Raw genomic sequence first — 22,226 nt, 5'->3', positions numbered from 1 at the left:
CTTTTTTGATGACATTTGTAATGTTAGGTGTCCATTTTAGATCTTGTGATATGGTAGAACCTAGAAATTTGAAGGTCTCTACTGTTGAAACTGTGTTTCTAGTATTGTAAGAGGTGGAAGTGTGGAAGGGTTTATTTATTTATTTATTTATTTTATTTGTCACAACAGTATATATAAGCATATATATGAGCATAAGTATGTAATAACTATATTAATTGGATATAATGAAAGGAAACAATAGGACAGGAATGGTAGGCAAGTTTGTGCTCTTATGCACGCCTCTTATAGATCTTTTAGGAATGGGGTGAGGTCAATAGTAGAGAGTTTTTTTTTTCTCCTAAAGTCTACCACCATTTCTACAGTTTTGAGTGTGTTCAGTTCCAGATTGTTCCGGTCGCACCATGAGGCTAGTTGTTCAACCTCGCATCTGTATGCGGATTCATCATTGTCTCGAATGATACCTATCACTTTATCATGCCTATGCATAGGATCTCCTAGAGGAGATCAACCCTGACTGAAGGGTTGATCAGATCCTGAAGATGAAACTGAAAGAAGGTCAGGTCCTGAAGATGAAACTGAAATACTTTGGCCACCTAATGAGAAGGAAGAGAAGAGCCTCACTGGAGAAGACCCTACTCAATATCCAAAATTACCAGGGTTGGCTGCGAACAATGGAAACATAGAAGTAAGCAGTCTGATTCATTTGCTGCTTTAGTGCAGGACTTGGGCTTTCAAGTCTATGCCAGCGGTGTCAAACTCAAGGCCCATTGGCAGCATCCAGCCCACAGGATGCTTAGATCTGTCCCGTGGGGCCACCCTGGAAACAGTGAAGGACAAGCCCATGGTGCCTCTGCCAATGAAAATGGAGTTCCATTTTCACTGGCAAAGAGCTGTAGGAGGCCGTCGCAGCCGAAAACGGATCTGGAGACAATGGATCCCCCACAGCCCCGCCTGGGCCACCACAGGTGCTTCCGACATGAGTGATGTTGAGCTGGCCATGCCCACCCCAGCCACGCTCACCCAGCCTCCCAAGGTCAAACAAAACCCTGAGGTGTCCCACAATGAAATTGAGTTTGACACCCCTGCTCTATGCTCAGCCTGATCTACTGGGGGTTTTGCACCCTGACTGAATTCTCTCCCTCATTCCAAGTTCCCTAACTAAAGCAAGTGACTGACTTGATCTGGGAAAGGAAAAGGACATTTAATAGCAAAAGGGCCAACTCCAGGAGCCACATTTATAGCATTCCTGTGAATGGATTCTGTGGAATTGATTGAGTCGTTCTCCCTAAAAGGCAAACGTGAATGGGGAAAAACTTCACCTGCCATATTCTTAGAATGATGACAATATATTCTTATAAATCTTAAATGTGCCTACCAATGATAAAATGTTAGAAATCCCATGGTGGGGTGGGAGAAGAACTTCAGTGTATTGCTCTATGCATCTATTTATTTTCTTACTCAGAAAATTCCAAAGCAAGGTAAACATTAAAACAAAGGAAATCATAGTTACATTGCTTTAAAAGATTTTTTTAATATATATAAATTCTATCATTTTGGCATAGGCGTAATAAGCATGGAAGAAAAGAAAGCGCGCGTGCATAGTTGCTTTTATTAAACGCAACTTTGCTTCCCTCCCAACTGCTGCAGATCTGTTAACTCAATGCGACACTTTTCTAACATGATTATTAATGGGGAGTTTATATTCAAATGGGAGTGACTAAGCCCCCTCTAATTTACCATATATATCCATTGCCACCAGCTCCATAGATTTTGTACTCTTCTTCTGCCCTATAGCCCTAAAGGATTTGCTTGCATCCTGACTGTCCATCCTGCTTCCTTTATTTATCCAAAAGAAAATAATAATAATAATAATAATAATAATAATAATAATAATAATAATAATAATAATAATAATAATAATAATAATAATAATAATAATTTGAAAAACTTTGGAATCAGCAAAAATATTTGTACATTTTTTAAAGCAAATATGCAAAAATGGAAAACAGTTCTAACAACAAATGGGGAGAACATTGGTGAAGTTTGAGGAATCTTCCAGGGGGACTCACTTTCACCACTACTGTTCAACATCGCATTAATTCCATTGACAATAATCCTATGAAACACAAAACTGGGATACCAAATCTCAAGCCAGCATGGAAAGATAAACCATCTACTATACATGGATGACTTAAAAATATATGCAAAAAGCCCCACTGAACTTAAATCAATACTCAACACAGTTCAACTGTTCAGCAGCGACATCAAAATGAATTTTGGACTTGAAAAATATGCTATATTATCCATGCAGCAAGGAAAAATGGAAAAAATTGAAGGAATAGAATGGGAAATGGAAACATAGTAAAAGCATTAGCAAAGGATGAGGGTTATAAATATCTAGGTATATTGGAAGCAGATAACATCTTGAATGGAAAAGTCAAAGAGTCAATGCAAAAGGAATATATCAGGAGGGTCCACAAAATATTAAAATCAAAGCTGAATGCTGGAAATCTAATTAAAGGCATTAATACATGGGCAGTTCCAGTGATACACTACTCAGCTGGAATCATCAACTGGACTTTGGCTGAACTAGAAAACGTGGACCGGAAAACGCGGAAACTTTTGAATATGTACCACGCTTTACATCTACGAAGTGACATGGATAGGTTGTACCTGCCAAGAAAAATAGGGGGCAGAGGATTATTGCAAATCCACCAAACTGTAGAAGAAGAAAAATGAAGTTTGAATGATTATGTGAACCAAAATTCAGAACAATTGCTGCAGGCTGTGAAAACAGAGAACATTATAAAAACAACAGAAACAAAGGCATAATATAAGAAAAAACAGCTGGATGACAGATTAAATAGATGGTAATCCAAAGCTTTGCATGGACAGCACTTGAAAAACATTGAAGGAAAATGTGATGACAACTACATGGGCATGGCTTAAGATGGGAACCATCAAGAAAGAAATGGAAGGTTTAATACTCGCTGCTCAAGAACAAGCACTACAAACTAATGCCATGAAAGCAAAGATACAAAAATCCACCGACAATCCAAACTGTCGACTTTGCAACAACCAAGTCGAAACTGTTTCACATTTAATATGTGAATGCAGCAAAATCGCACAAACTGATTATAAAGCTAGACATGACCGAGTTGCTAAATTAATCCACTGGTCATTATGTAAAAAATATGACTTGCCTGTATCCAAAAAGTCATGGGAACATAAAGTGGAAAAAGTTATAGAAAATGAGAAGGTGAAGATCTTGTGGGACTTTAAAATACAGACAGACCATCACTTGGAACACAACACACCAAATATCACAGTTGTGGAAAACTGAAACATACAATTTATTGACATCGCGGTACCAGGAGATGCCAGAGTTGAAGAAAAAGAACTGGAAAAAATCATGAAATATCGCGACCTGACCATCGAAACTACACGGCTATGGATGAAACATATAACAGTGATAGCCATTGTCATTGGGGTACTTGGTACCATGTCCAAGAATTTTATAAGATATTTCATCAACAAATTGCAGCTTCCTGCAATAACACCAGCAGAACTGCAAAAAACTGCGCTACTTGGAACATCGTATATCTTAAGAAAGTACTTGGTTGATACCTAGGATGCTGGCAGCAACCTGTATCAACCATTAGCACCAGTCAATGCTATTTGTAGCAATGCTATTTGTATTTTTGAATGTTCAGTTGACTGAGTTTCATTTTTAATGAATAAAGTAAATCATAATCATCATCATCGGCTCTGCGCATGCGCGAGAATGGTAGCTGCTTAGAGGAGCCCGAATCGGCGGTGGCGGCTTTCCCTGAAATGGAGACTTCGGGCTGACTCACCAGGCTTCTCCGGTCCCTCGGCATGTGGTTCGATCTGTCTGGCTGCCGCTGGAGAGGTTTGTGGCCTCTCGGACATGCGACAGCCGAGAACGGGCCGAGGGACGGAGTGGCGGTCCGGAAGGGGGCGGCCATTTTGGAGGAAGCGAGGATGCGATGGAGGCGAGGGAGGCGAGGGAGGCCTGCTGTTCGTTGCGGGCTTCGGCCTCGGCTCTGGCCCTGCCTTGCCCAGCAGAGTGGAGCGGAGCGGAGCGGAGCCCTGCCCAGCGGAGCGGAGCGGCCCTGCCTTGTTCTGCGGAGCCCTGCCCAGCGGAGCGGAGCCCTGCCCAGCGGAGCCCTGCCCAGCGGCCCAGCGGTGAGCCCTGCCCAGCGGAGCCCTGCCCAGCGGCCCAGCGGCGAGCCCTGCCCAGCGGAGCCCTGCCCAGCGGCGACCCCAGCGATCTTGGCCAAATTCCAGCGGCGTGAGATCGTCGGTGATCCCGACCTGGCTCCGACGGCTCCGACGGCTTCGGGGTGTGGATTCGGCCTGGTTTCAGCTGGCGCGAATCCCGGCCCGTTTTTGCCTGTCGGGGGGCCTGCCGGCTCCTTCGGCGCCAGTTCCATCGGCGCCAGTTCCATCGGCGCTGGTTGCGCCCGGCGAGGCTGTGTGGACCGCGAGGCGCCTGTCCAACGGCGCCCTGTATTTGGCAGCCCCACCGAGGATGGGTGTGGTAAGGCCTCGGTGGGAGAGGAGGCCGGAACCGTGGCTGAGGTTTGTCCCCTCTTGTGGCCTGTTTTGTCGCATCTTTCCATCGCGTGTCATCGAATGGCCCCTGGTGGCCTGGCTTGCTCCATCGTATTTTCCTTTGTGGCCTTATGGCCTGGCTTGCTCCATTTTATTTCCGCCCCCCCTATCCCGGACCATGGGTCATCTAAACTGGGCGGTCATGCATGTCCATCTGCGTGATGGAGTGGATTGGACTGGATTGGACTAGCTTGGACTGGTCTAGGGACTTGGGCAGACCGCTAGCCACGTCTACCTGATTAAGATCTATTGTAGAACTGCTCCCCATAGGCACGCTATGGAGACTGTCGGCCTGTCTGTTCCTGTTTTGTCATCGCTATCCGGTTCCTGCTCCATTTGTCCTTTGACCAACTGGACTCCCGCTGGAAGATTCACCATTTCTATTACTTTGGGATTTTACCATCTTAGCATCCCTCGCCGATTCGCACTTTCCTATGCGCTACACTGCACATGAACTCTTGCGCCTGCGAGGTGCCCCCGCCTCGCAGGAATGGCCCATATCGCTACCAAGGGCCGGCCTCAATGACGGGTCTTGGGACCCACAGAGGTGGCATGCGAGAAGAAAGAGCCTTTGGGGGTTTTTAGACAGGGCATTTTTAAGGGGTGGGAGGGGTAGGGCGGGTGATGGGGTAGCCCGTCGGGAGGAAACCAGTTCCAGCGCATGCTCGTGGCGATTATCAAATGGGTTCGGAGGTTATGGGGGAGGTGTTCCTTTGTGTGAGGGTGAGTCTATTGGCACGGTAAGTGGGAGGGGCAGATATGGCGGAAGGGGGATCGACGACATAGGGGTCACGCGTTCGATGTATGCAGGTGATCGCGTGCCCGATCCCCTAACTTTACCTGCTCCCGGATGGTCAGGACCCTCAGAGCCTGGGCCTTCGCCTGATGTTATGCAACGACGGTCCGTGGCCAAGGCCCCCTAATACATGATCTAATTCAGGGGTGCCGCGGATATTATAGGTGTTACGGAGACCTGGTTGGGCAATGAAGGGGTGTGCCCTGGTTGAGATGTGCCCACCGGTTTCCGTGCATTCCATCAGCCGAGGCCCAGGGTAGGGGTGGAGGGTGGCGGTTGTGATCAAAGAAAGTCTAGAGCCAAGGAGACCACTGTACCTCAGATAGCCGGGTGTGAATCCTCTTGTGAGGTGGGGTCATAGATGTCAGATGGGCTTGCTGGTCGCAGACCTGGCTCCTTGCTGCGTGACAGCTGCCCTGCCCGAGCTCCTAGAGGTGCTTGCCGGGGTGGCGGTGGAGACCCCCAGACTTTTAGTCATGGGGGACTTTAACCTGCCATCTGCCGGCTCGTCATCGACGGTAGCTCGGGAGTTCTTGGCTTCCATGACGGCCTTGGACCTGACTCAAGTAGTGGATGGCCCCACTCACATCGGGGGTGGCACACTGGACCTGATTTTTGTCTCTGGTCAGTGGTTGAGAGATCTGGACTTAAAGGAAATAGTCATTGAACCTTTGTCATGGTCAGATCACTCTCTCCTTCGCCTGGACTTTCTGACCACTACCCAACACCGCAGGGAGACGGAACCATTACGTTGGTACCGTCCCAGGCGCCTGATGGACCCAGAGAGGTTCCGGACGGAGCTTGGGCCATTTCCTGAGGGTCTGGCTCACGGCACGGCAGAGGAACTAGCTGCAGCCTGGGAACGGGCTGCGGCTGGGGCTTTAGACCGTGTTGTGCCTTTGCGGCCTCTGACCCGGCGTAGATCCCAACCGGCTCCTTGGTTCTCCGAGGAGCTGAGGGGGATGAAACGCCGGAGAAGACGCCTAGAGAGTTCCTGGAGGTCCAGCCGTTCAGAGGCTGATCGGACACTAGTTAGATCCTATACTAGGACCTACCTAGTGGCACTGAGGGAAGCGAGGCGCTACGCCTCCCTCATTGCGCCGGCAGATAACCGCCCAGCTGCCCCAGCCTGGGTGACCCGCTCCTCCTTCACCAGGGGAGCGGGATGACCCGCTGCAGGACGTGCCGAGGAGTTTAACGGTTATCTATACGATAAAATCGCTCAGCTGAAGGACGGTCTGGACCAAGATTGCAGCGATTCGGATGGGACGCCTGAGGCGGTCTTGGTGATGTTGTGTGGGATGAGTTTGACCCTGTGACTCCGAGGACATGGACAGGTTGCTGGGTAGATTGAATGCCACCACATGTTTACTGGACCCGTGCCTCCTGGCTGGTGCTGGCCACTCAGGAGGTGACACGAGGCTGGCTCCAGGGATTACGAGTGCTTCCTTGTTGGAGGAGTCTTCCGCCGCCTTGAAAGAGGCGGTGGTGAGGCCCTCCTCAAGAAGCCTTCCTGGACCCGCTGTTTTAGGTAATTATCGTCCAGTCTCCAACCCGCCGCGGCGAAGGTTGTAGAGAGTATGGTGGCATATCAGTTCCCCCTGCACCTGGAGGAAACTGTCTATCTGGACCCGTTCCAGTCCGGCTTCCGGCCCGGTTACAGCACTGAGACGGCTTTGGTCGCGTTGGTGGATGATCTCTGGAGGGCCAGAGGGGTTATTCCTCTGCCCTGGTCCTATTAGACCTCTCAGCGGCTTTCGATACCATCGACCATGGTATCCTGCTGCGCCGGTTGGGGATTGGGAGTGGGAGGCACCGTTTATCGGTGGTTCTCCTCCTATCTCTCCGACCGTCGCAGACGGTGTTGACGGGCAGAGGTCACCCCGCGCGCCTCACTTGTGGGTGCCGCAGGGCCGATTCTCTCGCCTTCTGTTCAACATCTATATGAAGCCGCTGGGTGAGATCATCAGTGGCTTCGTGTGAGGTACCAGCTGTACGCTGATGACACCCAGCTGTACTTTTCCACACCGGCCACCCCAATGAAGCCATCAAGTGCTGTCCCGGTGTTTGGAAGCCGACGGGTCTGGATGGGGAGGAACAGGCTCAAGCTCAATCCTCCAAGAGGGAGTGGCTGTGGATCCCGGCATCCCGGTACAGTCAGCTGAGTCCGCGGCTGACTGTCGGGAGCGAGTCATTGGCCCCGATGGAGAGGGTGCGCAATTTGGGCGTTCTCCTGGATGAACGGCTGTCTTTTGAAGACCATTTAACGGCCGCTCCAGGAGAGCTTTCCACCAGGTCCGCCTGGTGCGCCAATTGCGCCTTTCTAGACCGGGATGCCTTGTGCACAGTCACCACGCCTCGTGACGCCTCGCCTGGACTACTGCAATGCTCTCTACATGGGGCTCCCTTGAGGGGCATCCGGAGGCTACAGTTAGTCCAGAATGCAGCTGCGCGGGTGATAGAGGGGGCCCCTCGTGGCTCCCGAGTGACACCTATCCTGCGCCGGCTGCACTGGCTACCTGTGGCCTTCCCGGTGCGCTTCAAGGTGTTGGTGAATGTCTTTAAAGCGCCCATGGCATAGGGCCGGGATACTTACGGGACCGCCGGCTGCTACCGAATACCTCTCACCGACCCGCGCGCCTCACAGAGAGGGGCTCCTCAGGGTGCCATCGGCGCGACAGTGTCGCCTGGCGACACCCAGGAAGGGCCTTCTCTGTGGGGCTCCGCCTCTGGAACGAACTCCCCCCAGGACTTCATCAACTTCCGGACCTCCGAACCTTTCGCCGCGAGCTTAAAACCTACTTATTCATCTGCGCTGGACTGGGTTAGTGTTTTAATGGGTTTTAATGGGTTTTAGTTCTAAATTTTAATTTTGGCCAATTTTAATAAGTTTTTTAATTGTATTTTAATTTGTATTTATAGTATTGTATTTTTACTTGGCTGTGAACCGCCCTGAGTCCTTCGGGAGAAGGGCGGTATATAAATTTAAATAATAAATAAATAAATAAATAAAATCATCATCATCTTCCTGCACCAGCAGAACTGCAAAAAACTGCGCTATTCAGAACATCATATATTTTAAGAAGATACTTGGTTGATACCTAGGACGCTGGCAGCAACCGGTGTCAACCATTAGTACCAGTCAGTCATATTTGTGACACATCAATTGACTGAGTTTCATGTTTAATGAATAAAAGAGAACAATAATAACCTGAACTTTTCAATTGGAATGAAACAAAGTTTTTTAACTGGGGAAAAAAACCAATTACTCTAGTGGAGGAAAAAAAGAATGTTTATACTTGTTTTACTTAAACCAGACACTAATAATCCATCCGTCTTAACAGCCTTTTTTCCTGTCCAACTAAATTACATGTTTTTTTCATCATAGCAGAGCCATGTAATGATGTAGTCGAAGCAGCACATAATTAATATGAAGGGGGAAAACAAAGATCTCAAACTAGAAAAAACATTATTGGGGGAAAAAACAGAATGATATAAAGCAGACACATGGAATGGGTAGATATTCATATTTTTCTTAAATATAATTCCTAAAATATCTTACCATCGATTGTTCCAATGACGGATGCTGGAAGTTGTGATTCAACAACCTCTAGATCAGTCATGGGTTGCTCCTGGTTCAGTCCGTTTCTTGCGAACCGGTAGTAATGGCGGTGGGAGGCTCTGCCCACCTGCCCGGACATCATCATGGATGATCTGCACATGCACAGAAATGTGTGTGTGTGTGCTCCCATCACGAACCGGTAGCAGAGGTAAGTAGAACCCACCCCTGCTCTAGATATGCTCAGGTCTTCCTCTGAGTGTGAGTGAATCTTATACTAAGCAAGATGTTTATGCAAACCAAAGACTAAAGGAAAATCAGCTCCTAACTGACCTTCCTTATTCTTAGAGAAATTAAGTAGGACTATGCCGGGTTAATCAATGGAAGGAACTTTCAGGCTAATCGGAATCAGTTTGACTGAATGGCTCTCTTTGGAACAGCTACAGGAACTGGGGAGTGGTGCCTATACTTTGAGAAAGCATCCTGGCTTCTTGCCTTCTCCAGTAATGTTATCCCTGAGATTTACTTCTCTTCTCCCCCCTGACCCCTTGACCTTGTTTAAACCAGATCTCAAAACTTTACTGTTCACCCAAGAATTGAGTCAAGGTGGTTGGTGGAGCCATATGTGATGTTTCGGTTGTTGTTGGTGTTCCGTTTCCCGACTCTTCTTTTGAAGTTTCTTGTACCTTCATATATTTTTTTATTGTTATTTTTGTAAGCTGTCCAGAGACATAACAGATTGGGGAAGTCTATATATTTTATAGATAATTAAATAAAACTGGCTAGCAATATTTCTTTGAAGGTGCTAGGAGTCTTTACCTGTTGTGCCTCGCCCGCCCCCCTCTCCGCAGCCGGGCCCCTCTCATCTCCTGTTATCTCAGCCAGGGACTGATAGTGCAGACAAATGGCCTGGCATGCCATTGGCTCGGACTGGAGGAGAGTGGCTAGCTTATTCGGAGCCATGGCCTATACTGTTGGGCGTAGAACTTTTGCTGAAATGACATCTAGACCGGCTGGATGGGCTGCTAATCGCACCACAATTTTATTATGCGAAGATTTTCTACTGCGGACCTTCTTGCCCTGCGAGATTCCCCTCTCTCGCAGGCCTGGCCCTCCTCACTATCGAGGGCCCACCTTGAGGACGGGTTTTGGAACCCCGAGAGCTGGCATGCTAAATCTAGGAGGCTTAGGGGATTTTTAGTTAATTGTTTTAACCGTTTTTTAAGTGGGAGTTTTAATGGAAATTTTAAGGGGGGGAGGGGAACCGACGGGTCTGGGTTGGGGGGGTGGGAGGTTAGGGTGGGGATGGGGGTGGGAGGTTAGGGTGGGTGATGGGGGTAGCCCGTCGGGAGAAACCAGTTCCAGCGCATGCTCGTGGCGACTATCAAATGGGTTCGGAGGTTATGGGGGGAGTGTGTTCCTTTGTGTGAGGTGAGTCTATTTGCACGGTAAGTGGGAGGGGCAGATATGGCGGAAGGGGGATCAGACGACATAGGGGTCACGCGTTCGATGTCTGCAGGCGATCGCGTGCCCGATCCCCTGACTTCTCCTGCCTCGGATGGTCAAGACCCTCAGAGCCTGGGCCTTCGCCTGATGTTATGCAACGCACGGTCCGTGGCCAATAAGGCCCCTAATACATGATCTGATTCAGGGGTGCCGGATATTATAGGCGCATGGAGACCTGGTTGGGCACTGAAGGGTGTGCCCTGATCGAGATGTGCCCACGGGTTTCCGTGCATTCCATCAGCCGAGGGCCCAGGGTAGGGGTGGAGGGGTGGCGGTTGCTATTAAAGAGAGTCTAGAGCCGAGGGAGACCACTGTACCTCAGATTGCCGGGTGTGAATCCCTCTTTGTGAGGTGGGGTCATAGATGTCAGATGGGCTTGCTGGTCGCACCTGGCTCCTTGCTGCGTGACAGCTGCCCTGCCCGAGCTCCTGGAGGTGCTAGCCGGGTGGCAGTGGAGACCCCCAGACTTTTAGTCATGGGGGACTTTAACTTGCCATCTGCCGGCTCGTCATCGACGGTAGCTCGGGAGTTCCTGGCCTCCATGACGGCCTTGGACCTGACTCAAGTAGTGGATGGCCCCACTCACATCGGGGGAGGCACACTGGACCTGATTTTGTCTCTGGTCAGTGGTTGAGAGATCTGGACTTAAAGGAAATAGTCATTGAACCTTTGTCATGGTCAGATCACTCTCTCCTTCGCCTGGACTTTCTGACCGCTACCCAACACCGCAGGGAGACGGAACCATTACGGTGGTACCGTCCCAGGCGCCTGATGGACCCAGAGAGGTTTCGGACGGGGCTTGGGCCACTTCCTGAGGCCTGGCTCACGGCACGGCAGAGGAACTAGCTGCAGCCTGGGAACGGGCTGCGGCTGGGGCTTTAGACCGTGTCGTGCCTTTGCGGCCTCTGACCCGGCGCAGATCCCAACCGGCTCCTTGGTTCTCCGAGGAGCTGAGGGGGATGAAACGCCAGAGAAGACGCCTAGAGAGTTCTGGAGGTCCAGCCGTTCAGAGGCTGATCGGACACTAGTTAGATCCTATACCAGGACCTACCTAGTGGCACTGAGGAAGCGAGGCGCCCACGCCTCCTCATTGCGCCGGCAGATAACCGCCCAGCTGCCCCAGCCTGGTGACCCGCCTCCTTCGCCAGGGGAGCGGGATGACCCGCTATGGGACGCATGAGGAGTTTAACGGTTATCTATACGATAAAATCGTTCAGCTTAGGGACGGTTTGGACCAAAATTGTGGCGATTCAGACGAGGTATCTGAGGGCGGTCTTGGTGATGTTGTGTGGGATGAGTTTGACCCTGTGACTCCCGAGGACATGGACAGGTTGCTGGGTAGATTGAATGCCACCACGTGTTTACTGGACCCGTGCCCCTCCTGGCTGGTGCTGGCCACTCAGGAGGTGACACGAGGCTGGCTCCAGGGGATTACAAGTGCTTCCTTGTTGGAGGGAGTCTTTCCGGCTGCCTTGAAAGAGGCGGTGGTGAGGCCCCTCCTCAAGAAGCCTTCCTGACCCGCTGTTTTAGGTAATTATCGTCGTCTCCAACCCGCCGCGAAGGTTGTAGAGAGTATGGTGGCATATCAGTTCCCCCTGCACCTGGAGGAAACTGTCTATCTGGACCCGTTCCAGTCCGGCTTCCGGCCCGGTTACAGCACTGAGACGGCTTTGGTCGCGTTGGTGGATGATCTCTGGAGGGCCAGGGACAGGGGTTATTCCTCTGCCCTGGTCCTATTAGACCTCTCAGCGGCTTTTGATACCATCGACCATGGTATCTTGCTGCGCCGGTTGGGGGATTGGGAGTGGAGGCACCGCTATCGGTGGTTCTCCTCCTATCTCTCCGACCGGTCGCAGACGGTGTTGACGGGGGCAGAGGTCACCCCACGGCGCCTCACTTGTGGTGCCGCAGGGCCGATTCTCTCGCCTTCTGTTCAACATCTATATGAATCCGCTGGGTGAGATCATCAGTGGTTACGGTGTGAGGTACCAGCTGTACGCTGATGACACCCAGCTGTACTTTTCCACACCGGCCACCCCAATGAAGCTATCAAGTGCTGTCCCGGTGTTTGGAAGCCGACGGGTCTGGATGGGGAGAAACAGGCTCAAGCTCAATCCTCCAAGACGGAGTGGCTGTGGATGCCGGCATCCCGCACAGTCAGCTGAGTCCGCGCTGACTGTCGGGAGCGAGTCATTGGCCCCGGCGGAGAGGGTGCGCAATTTGGGCGTTCTCCTGGATGAACGGCTGTCTTTGAAGATCACCTGACGGCCGCTCCAGGAGAGCTTTCCACCAGGTTCGCCTGGTGCGCCAGTTGCGCCTTTCTAGACCGGGATGCCTTGTGCACAGTCACCACGCCTTGTGACGCCTCGCCTGGATTACTGCAATGCTCTCTACATGGGGCTCCCTTGAGGGGCATCCGGAGGCTACAGTTAGTCCAGAATGCAGCTGCGCTGGTGATAGAGGGAGCCCCGTGGCTCCCGAGTGACACCTATCCTGCACAGGCTGCACTGGCTGCCTGTGGCCTTCCGGTGCGCTTCAAGGTGTTGGTGAACGCCTTTAAAGCGCCCATGGCATAGGGCCGGGTTACTTACGGGACCGCCTGCTGCTACCGAATACCTCTCACCGACCCGTGCGCTCTCACAGGAGGGACTCTCAGGGTGCCGCCGGCGCGACAGTGTCGTCTGGCGACACCCAGGGAAGGGCCTTCTCTGTGGGGGCTCCCGCCTCTGGAACGAACTCCCCAGGACTTCGTCAACTTCCGGACCTCAACCTTTCGCATGAGCTTAAAACTTACTTATTTATCTGCGCTGGCCTGGGTTAGTTTTTAAGTTTATAGGTATTTTAATGGGTTTTAGTCTCAAATTTTAATTGTGGCCAATTTTAATAAGTTTTTTAATTGTATTTTAATTGTATTTATATTGTATTGTCTATTTTACTTGGCTGTGAACCGCCCTGAGTCCTTCGGGAGAAGGGCGGTATACAAATTTAATAAATAAATAAATAAATAAATAAATGCCTCCAGCCCCCAGTCCTGGCACCATGCCCGGACAGACCGAGCAAATAAACCCCTCCCCCACAGCATGTGAACATGAGGAGTCTGAGCCAGTCACGAGCTGGAATTGCCGGCAGCTGGAGGGTGGGCCTGTTGGATCCATGCTTCTGGAGAATGGAGAGGTGACGTCAGCAAAAGGAAGGGAAGGGCAGGCCTGGATAAGTGCTGAGTCATGGAGCCACACCCCATGGCCTATATAAAGGATCTGCTTTCTGGCATTCTTTGAGTCAGGTAAAGTCTAATTTGGATTGCTGAAGTCACATCTTGGACTCTTGCCTGCCCTGAGAACTCTGACAGAACTTTGGCAAAGCTGCAGAGGCTTTGTGGCCACGCTTGATACAGACTTCCCCGGCCCGGCCGTCAGAGGAGGAGTGGGACACGATATCACCATTTGTGTTAACCAGAGGTGGTATTCAGCCAGTTTGAACCAGTTTGCCTGAACTGGTAGGAGCCGGTTCGGACTGCTTTGCCTGAACCGGTAGCAGAAATCATGGGTGGGCCTGGCCACCAGCCCTGGCTCTATGTCATTCTATTTAGGCATGTTTTTGAGGTCGGGCATATGTGGGGAAGGTGCGCATGTGAGCAAACTGCACGCGTGGAAGGCCGAGCGCATAGGCGGAAGACAGGCATGTGCATGAACCTGTAGCAATATAATCTGAAACCCACTTTTTAAAGAGAGAGATAATTACAAAAATGTGTGTCTCTATCGTTTTCCTCCAGAGGAAAAAATGGATTTTCATTAGGGTTACCAGTAACATCCTTTCAGTTTTTGGGAGCTGGGGAAAATTTCAGGACTACATCTTTTATCTTTCTTTGTTATAAATAAGAAGGTACGACATTGTATTCTGGGATTTTACAAGCTAGTAATCAATCGTGCTCAAAATATGAGCATTGGTTGGGAGGTGGCAACACAATTGATGGGGATTAAGTTCCTCATACAGAGAGTTTTGGGGATGTAATTGGAAATATTCTCTTCAGGTCCCATGCTGGGATGAGCCGTCTTCTGTTGGTTTTGAATGTGAAAATTTCAGATGGAAAGGTGTCATTGTCATTATTTTTTAATTTAAGGCAGCTCTCCAAATCAAATGAAACATGATCCTAAACGTTTTTGCAATGTTTTGACTTCCTAACACATGTATTTGTATTTATTGGTCCACTGATATCCGGGGGGGGGGGGAATTGAGGGAGGGTGCGTGTATGGAAATCACTGATATGTGATAACTGAAAAGAAAGAGATGGTAAATTGACATTTTGCCTCAGGCTTCTCAAAGTCTTCAGAACACGCTTTCACATTTAAACCCAACGTTTAAAAAAATCAATTCCACGTGCTAACCTGGATTTGCTAAGTGAAACAGTCATTAATTTTGCTTGGGGCAACAGTGCTATGGATACATTGAATTGACCATTAAATAGTGAAGTGCTATCTTTGGAAACATGGGCCCAGTGTATGGCTGGTTCAAACACAGCTTCAGTGTATAGATGTTGAAGTATTCTGGACAAGGTTTCTACTCCGTTTCTGCTACCCATTCCTTCCTCAAGTCCAGGAAGTTTACTATAAACAAGACAGAATAGCAGAATAACAGAAAAGCAGAGTTGGAGTGGAACTTGGAGGTTTTCTAGGCCAATCCCCTGCTCAGGCAGAAAACCCTATACCAGTGATGGTTAACCTTTTAGGTGCCGAGTGCCCAACGCTCTCTCTCTTGCGCGCATGCAAATGTACGCGTGCCTGCCCGAACCCCCAAAATGCAATGCTAGCACCCCCTGAGAATGCACGCTCGTCCCCTGCGCATGTGCCCAGCCCTCCTGCACCCTGTTTTGGCTTCCAGGTTGGTGTGGGCAGCAGAAATAGAATAGAAAGCTAGGGCACACTGGGTGGGGGGACCTGCAGAGATTGAGGAAGGCAAGGGTAGCAGAAATGGAGTAGAAAGCTAGGGCATGCTGGAGGGAACCCCTGGAGATTGAGGAAGGCAAGGGCAGCAGAAGTGGAGTGGAAATGTAGGGCGCACTGGCGGGGAAAACTGCAGAGATCGGGGAAGGCCCCGCCCCCTGCACATGTGCTGCAGAGACCCAAAGACCAGCTGGCTGGTGGGAAGTGAGCATTCATGCGCAGTGAAGCTGGGCTGGGGCGACGGCTGGTGTGCCCACATAGAGGGCTCTGCATGCCACTTGTGGCATGCATGCCAAAGGTTCACCATCACGGCCCTTTTCCATTTCAGACAAATGATTGTCCAGTTTTTTTCTTAAAAACTTCCAGTGTTGGAACCTCCACAACTTCTGGAGGCAAAATTGTTCCACTGATTAATTGTTCTCACTGTCAGGAAATTTCTCTTTAGTTCTAGGTTGTTTGCGTCCTTGATTAGTTTCCATCCATTGCTTCTTGTCCTGCCAGATGTTTGCATGTATCCATATCATGCTGTCTCTCCGTTCCTTCGGAGTATCAAACAGGATGATTGAACAGGGTGAAGCCTTCTAAATATTTCCTGGACTTCATACATTATAAGGGGGGGGAAAAGCCTTTCCATTGTTATCTATAATTAAGGGGACAGGACAGTTCACAGCCAGGACTTGTTCCCCATAGAATATATCAAGGAAATGTAAAATTAGAATTTCAGTCTTTTCCTTGAAAAATCTTGGTGTTTAGGTGGAGGCCAGAAGAGAGCTTGGATGGGACAGTTCAAGGGTCCACTAATCACACATGTCCTACTTATTCCATTCCCTGTATTCTAGCGAGATCATATATGACAGGGACGGCTAAACTTTTCCGGACTGAGTGCCCAAAGCACGCATGTGTGAACCCCCAAAATGCAATGCATGCATGGCCCCCGTGCATGCGTCCCACCCCCTGCATGCTTGTGCACACCGTCAGCATGTGCCCCGCCCCCGTGCATACGCAGCAGAGACCTGAAGAACAGCTGGCCGGTGGGAGGTGCATGTGCATGCGCAGCAGAGTTGAACTGGGGCGATGGCTCACATGTCATCAGAGAGGGTGCTACGTGCCACCTCTGGCACACATGCTATAGGTTCATCATCATGGATATATGGTATCTGGGTAGATTGGTGAGAGACTGAAGAATGTGTGTTTTTTTGGTCTTCTCTGAGCTTGGTGGTTTTCTCGCAGACATTTCATTACCAAACTAGGTAGCATCATCAGTGCACAGGGATGATATCAGTTCAACCCCTGAGCTACAAATATTCTCTTCTATTGGTATCGAAGGATGTGTAGGGAACCGGAATTGGCAGGAAAGGATTGGCTCTGCATGGCCTAGAAACTCTGGGACTTGTAACCCCAAAACACACAGCAGCCACTACATTGGGAAGGCAGCTCTTTTTAATTGGCTTTTTGAGCATTTAGTCGCGAGAGGAAGTAAATATAAAAGAGGATGGCAACTGAGGCATGTGCACTGGTTTATAACGTATACAGACAGCAAAAGACAAGCTTTGTACTAATTTGGCGCCCTTCTCAATTGGACCTGCCAACGAGGGAGGAAGGATGTCAATTGATACATAGTTGATGGGGGATTGGGGGATACGATCTGCCAAGAACCAGGGGAAAAAACCTCCATTTTCATTTCAAGGATTGCCAAACAGTTGTCAGAAAGCATCAGTGATATTTAGGGAAAGATAAATCTAAACCAGTCCAGGCAGAAAGCAACTGCTATCAAGATAAAAATTCACCACTTAAGCTACACACTGGAAGAAGCATCTAAGAAATTGAGGAAGGAAAAACCTGTTCTTAGTAATAAAGTGACACTGATCTCATAGGAGCTTATTGCTGAGTCAACCTGTTTAGGCCAAATCATTTTGTTGGACTCCAATATTGTGATTTCCCCATGGGACTCCACATCTAGAAAACAGCCTTTTGGATGCAACCTGGCCAACTCTAGCTAAACTCTAGCTATGTACAAGGTTCCATTCTCAGACAGGTCTTCCAAATAGAATAATCAGATTGATAAACCAAGATGATGACAGGATCTTCTAGCAATCTCCCAAAAACAATGTCGTAAGTCATAAAGTCGCTTCACAGAATTTGCAGGTAAACTTCTGAAGCCTGTGTCTGTCTTGTTGGGTTGTAGAACCAAACCAGACAGTTATAGAGGTGCAGATAACAGACTCAATAATTCCTCTTTAGAACTGAATCAGCAGCTCTTTGGGCAGTTTGAGCTTTATGAGTTGGCGCAGAAAGAACATTCTTTGTTATGCTTTTTTGATGACGTTTTTGATGTTAGCTGTCCATTTTAGATCTTGCAATATGGTAGAACCTAGAAATTTGAAGGTTTTTAGTGTTGATACTGTGTTATTGTAAGAGGTGTAAATATGGAAGGGTTTCTCCTAAAGTCCACCACCATTGCTACAGTTTTGAGTGTGTTCAGTTCCAGATTGTTCCGGTCGCACCATGAGGCTAGTTGTTCAACCTCCCATCTTCTTAGGAAGAGCAAATGTTATTTTCTCCTTAGCTGTTCCTCTTGCATCTAATTAGAAGTGTATATTCGAAACTCCTGGAACCATTTAAGATTCCTGGTAGCAATTAACCACTGAATGTGGGATGGGTGAGGACAAGACATTTCATCCCTCTCTCTAGAGAGGAGAACTGCTTGAAGAGTGCTTACTCTAACAAGTGACCAGAATGAATCCTTAGAAATTAGAGATGGCTTCTGAACCCTGCAGCTTTTCTTGCTCATGATCAAAGATTCTGTATATTCAACTTAAGAACTTATAGGAAGAGCTTTGCGCTACAAACCTCTATTCCTAAAGGCTGGTGATGCAGTGGTTAGTGTTGTGATCCAGGCCCAAGTAGGTAGTAGGAAACTCAAGTCGGTGTAAAAACAAACAAACTTTATTATAACAGCTGAGAATTAACTCATTGTCAGCATAGTTCAACTAAACTAAAGCAAATTCCTCCCAACACAATTCCTCAGTCCTCTCACCAACCTTGATCCAATTAGGCAAATTACCAAAGGCCTTTCTTGGCAAACGTTCAGAAGACATTGATATAAATGCAACAAGACAATGCTATCAATGTTGTTTTCCGGCAAAGAGCCCAAACGCCGTTGCTGGTCTTTTAAGCCTTATGGGAGGGGCCAATCATCTCTTGGCCCTACTCCCAATCATCCTCTTTGCTTGAGCAGCTCTTGCCTTCTGGCAGCTCTTCTCGTGCATGCATTAGGCACAGGCTCCTCCTGTTCATCTGCCTCACTACTGTCAGCCTCTGGAGGCTCTGGAGTCCACACCTCACTCCCCGATGGCCCTAGCCCCACCTCAGTCTCCAACACAGAGCTCTCATCTAGGCCTTCCCCAGCCTCCAGGACTGGCCCATGTTCTTCTTCAGTCTCATCACTGTCTGACTCCACAGAGCTGACTTTCCAGCTCCGCAGGCTGCTGGCGGACCACAACAGTTAGAACGCAGTACTGAAGGCTAACTCTGCCCACAGCCTGGAGTTTGATCCTGACAGGCTCAAGGTTGACTCAGCCTTCCATGCTCTAAGATTGGTAAATTGAGTACCCAGATTGTTGGGGACAATATGCTAACATTGTAAGCCACTCAGAGAGTGCTGTCAAGCACTATGGAGTGGTATGTAAGTCTAAGTGCCATTGCTAGAATGGGTTGTTTTTCAACCCATCAGTTGAACCAATGGAGTGATGTACAAGAGGTAGAGGGCTGGACTCCACTCAGATTCAAAAGGTCCATCAGATTCACATCATCCGTCTGATCCAATCTGACAATTGGAATTGATCTGTAAAATGGTGTTGAACTGATTTTTTTTTTCCAGGTCAATTTGAGTAAAAGGGCTTTTTATTGCAATGCAGGCATCCAACCTCCTCTGATGATTCAATCTGACTTCCTAGTTTGATGGGGTAGGTTGATTTAAGGTGGAGATCAATTTCAGATGCCGAAATCAGAACTTCAAAGCCTTTGGGTTTGGCTTCTCTACGCAGGGAAAAGGCTCTGAAGCGCTCAATCAACTTGCGTCCTGGTACATGCAGATCAAAGCCATTTTCAGATAATCTTTTCTTCCTGTTAAGTAACAGAAACAAAGGAAAGCCTTTATTTTTGCATTACAGTGGAGCTACTAATGCACACCGACCAGGGGTGGGTTCTCCTTACCTTTATTACCGGTTCACAACAGGAAGCTTCTGTGCATGCGCAGATCACCTATGACAACATCCAGGTTGGTGGGCGGAGCCTCCCACCAGTTTTACTACCAGTTCTTTGGAACTGGTCCGAATTGGGGGGCAACCCACCACTGATCCCAACATAGGGATGGGGTGCTGCTCCCCACATTTGATCTCCCCTACAGGTGCAACATGTGACTAGTTGTTTACAATGAAGGAAGTCTGAACATGACTTAAGAGTCAACTGTTGGCTTAGCGACCAAAGCTAGGTTACAAATCCGGCAACCGCTCCGTATTTCTCTAATTTCTCTATGAGTCTCGGGCCTGATTCTAACGGTTCCTCTGAGATGAAAACTAAATCGTCTGCAAATGCTTGCAATTTGTACTTCTCTCTTTTAATTTCCATTCCTTTGATTTGCTCATGTTGCCTGATGTTTCTGGTTAGTACGTCCAGTGTTAAGATAAATAACAATGGAGATAATGGGAAGCTTTGCCTTGTACCCTTTTTTCTTTTTTTAAATTTTTTTATTTTTTTAATGTGATACTCAATCTGACAAACACACAGCATATAACATATAAATATTTCTTATTTCTAAACAGCATTTCTTAGTGGTCTTCTTTCGCTTTTATACCTTTCCCCCCAAATCACATTTGTTATTTTATTTTCTTTCTTATCCCTTTTTCTTTATTTATATTAAATTATCTAATACTAATAGCTTTACTTTTCTAGATTCTTATATATTTATTATTTACATATTATACATTTCTAATACATTCTGTACATTCTAATTTCTCCCCTTTATTTTTTTCCTTTATTTCTTGACTCAAGCCATCCATACCATTTATTCCAGATTATATAATAATCTGTCTCTTCTTTTTCTTTCATTTCTTTTGTTAACTTGTCCATTTCGGCACATTCTAAAACTTTCCCTATCACTTCATCATCTGTTGGTATCTTTTCCTGTTTCTAATTTGTGCATATGTTATTCGTGCAGCTGTTATAATGTGCAAAATCAGATATTTTATTTCTTTGGTGTATGTTCTTGTAAAGATTCCTAGTAAAAATGTTTCCAGTTTACTTTCAACTGGTTGTACTGTTATTTTTTCTAGCCATTTTTTAATATTTGCCCAGTAAGAACTGTGTATGCGCAGCAGTGGAAGAACGGAAACAGCCCTTCAGAAGAGGAGTCAATAAGGAAGATAATAGTCTGTGTAGAAATGGACAGACTAACGCTAAAAACAAAAGATAAAGGAGATACAGAATATTTTGCTACATGGGATAGTTTCTATCAATGGTTAGAAACACGAGGTAGAAGTTGGAATGCGAAAGAATCAGGTTAGGTGGACATGGAAAGAGACATTATGTATGAATAGTATAGAATAGAATTCTTTAATGGCCAAGTGTGATTGGACACACAAGGAATTTGTATTGGTGCATATGCTCTCAGTGTACATAAAAGAAAAGATACCTGCATCAAGAGTCATAAGGTACAACACTTAATGATAGTCATAGGGAAACAGTCAATATAAATCTTAAGGATACCAACAACAAGGTTACAGTCACACAGTCATAAGTGGGAGGAGATGGGTGATAGGAATGATAAGAAGATTAATAGTAATCAGATTTATTGAATAGTTTGGCAGTATTGAGGGAATTATTTGTTTAGCAGAGTGATGGCGTTCAAGAAAAAAACCGTTCTTGTGTCTAGTTGTTCTGGTGTGCAGTGCTCTGTAGCGTCCTTTTGAGAGTAGCAGTTGAAACAGTTTATGTCCAGGATGTGAGGGGTCTGTAAATATTTTCACAGCCCACTTTTTGACTCATGCAGAATACAGGTCCTCAATGGAAGGCAGGTTGGTAGCAATTGTTTTTTCTGCAGTTCTATGTATTAGAATGTAGGTATTAGAATGATAGATAAGTTGACATACTAGAATATGATGGTCAGAAATTACTGTACAACACTAGTACTTTTTAAAATAGCATATATGTTATTTTGTTTTTACCTTTGTTTTATGGCTAGTGGAACACCAGGACAATTACACTGTATTCAATATATTTATATGTAAACAATATATATATATATTAAAAAAAGCTAGGTTACAAATGATATTGCCTGTCAGTATAAATAGCAGAATGTATACTTTTTCCAGTTTCACATTTCTGAAGCTCAGACTACATGCAAAGTGAAAATGAGATAACCCCTTCTAAGCATTCATTCATTCATTCATTCATTCATTCATTCATTCGTTTGTTTATTTATTTATCAGCAAGAACAAGGAAACAAGTAACAGTATAGACATAGACATGGGCACATGAACAAAATTGGCACAAAAAATCCGATATAAATAGCAAAGATATACATATACGCACATAGAATGATTACATATAATTGGGAACAGTAGGACAGGGATGGTAGGCACACTGGTGCGCTTATGCACGCTCCCTTAGGGACCTCTTAAGAAACATGAAAGGAGAAGAAGGAGGGGAAGATAGAGGGTTAGAAAGGATGGTAGTGAGAAGTGGGAAAGAGGAGGGGAAGTAGGAAAGCGTGGAGAAGGATGGTGGG

The sequence above is a fragment of the Ahaetulla prasina genome, chromosome 6 (assembly GCF_028640845.1).
Source record: "Ahaetulla prasina isolate Xishuangbanna chromosome 6, ASM2864084v1, whole genome shotgun sequence".
In the NCBI taxonomy this organism is placed as follows: domain Eukaryota; kingdom Metazoa; phylum Chordata; class Lepidosauria; order Squamata; family Colubridae; genus Ahaetulla; species Ahaetulla prasina.
Note: the sequence above shows the minus strand (reverse complement) of the source record.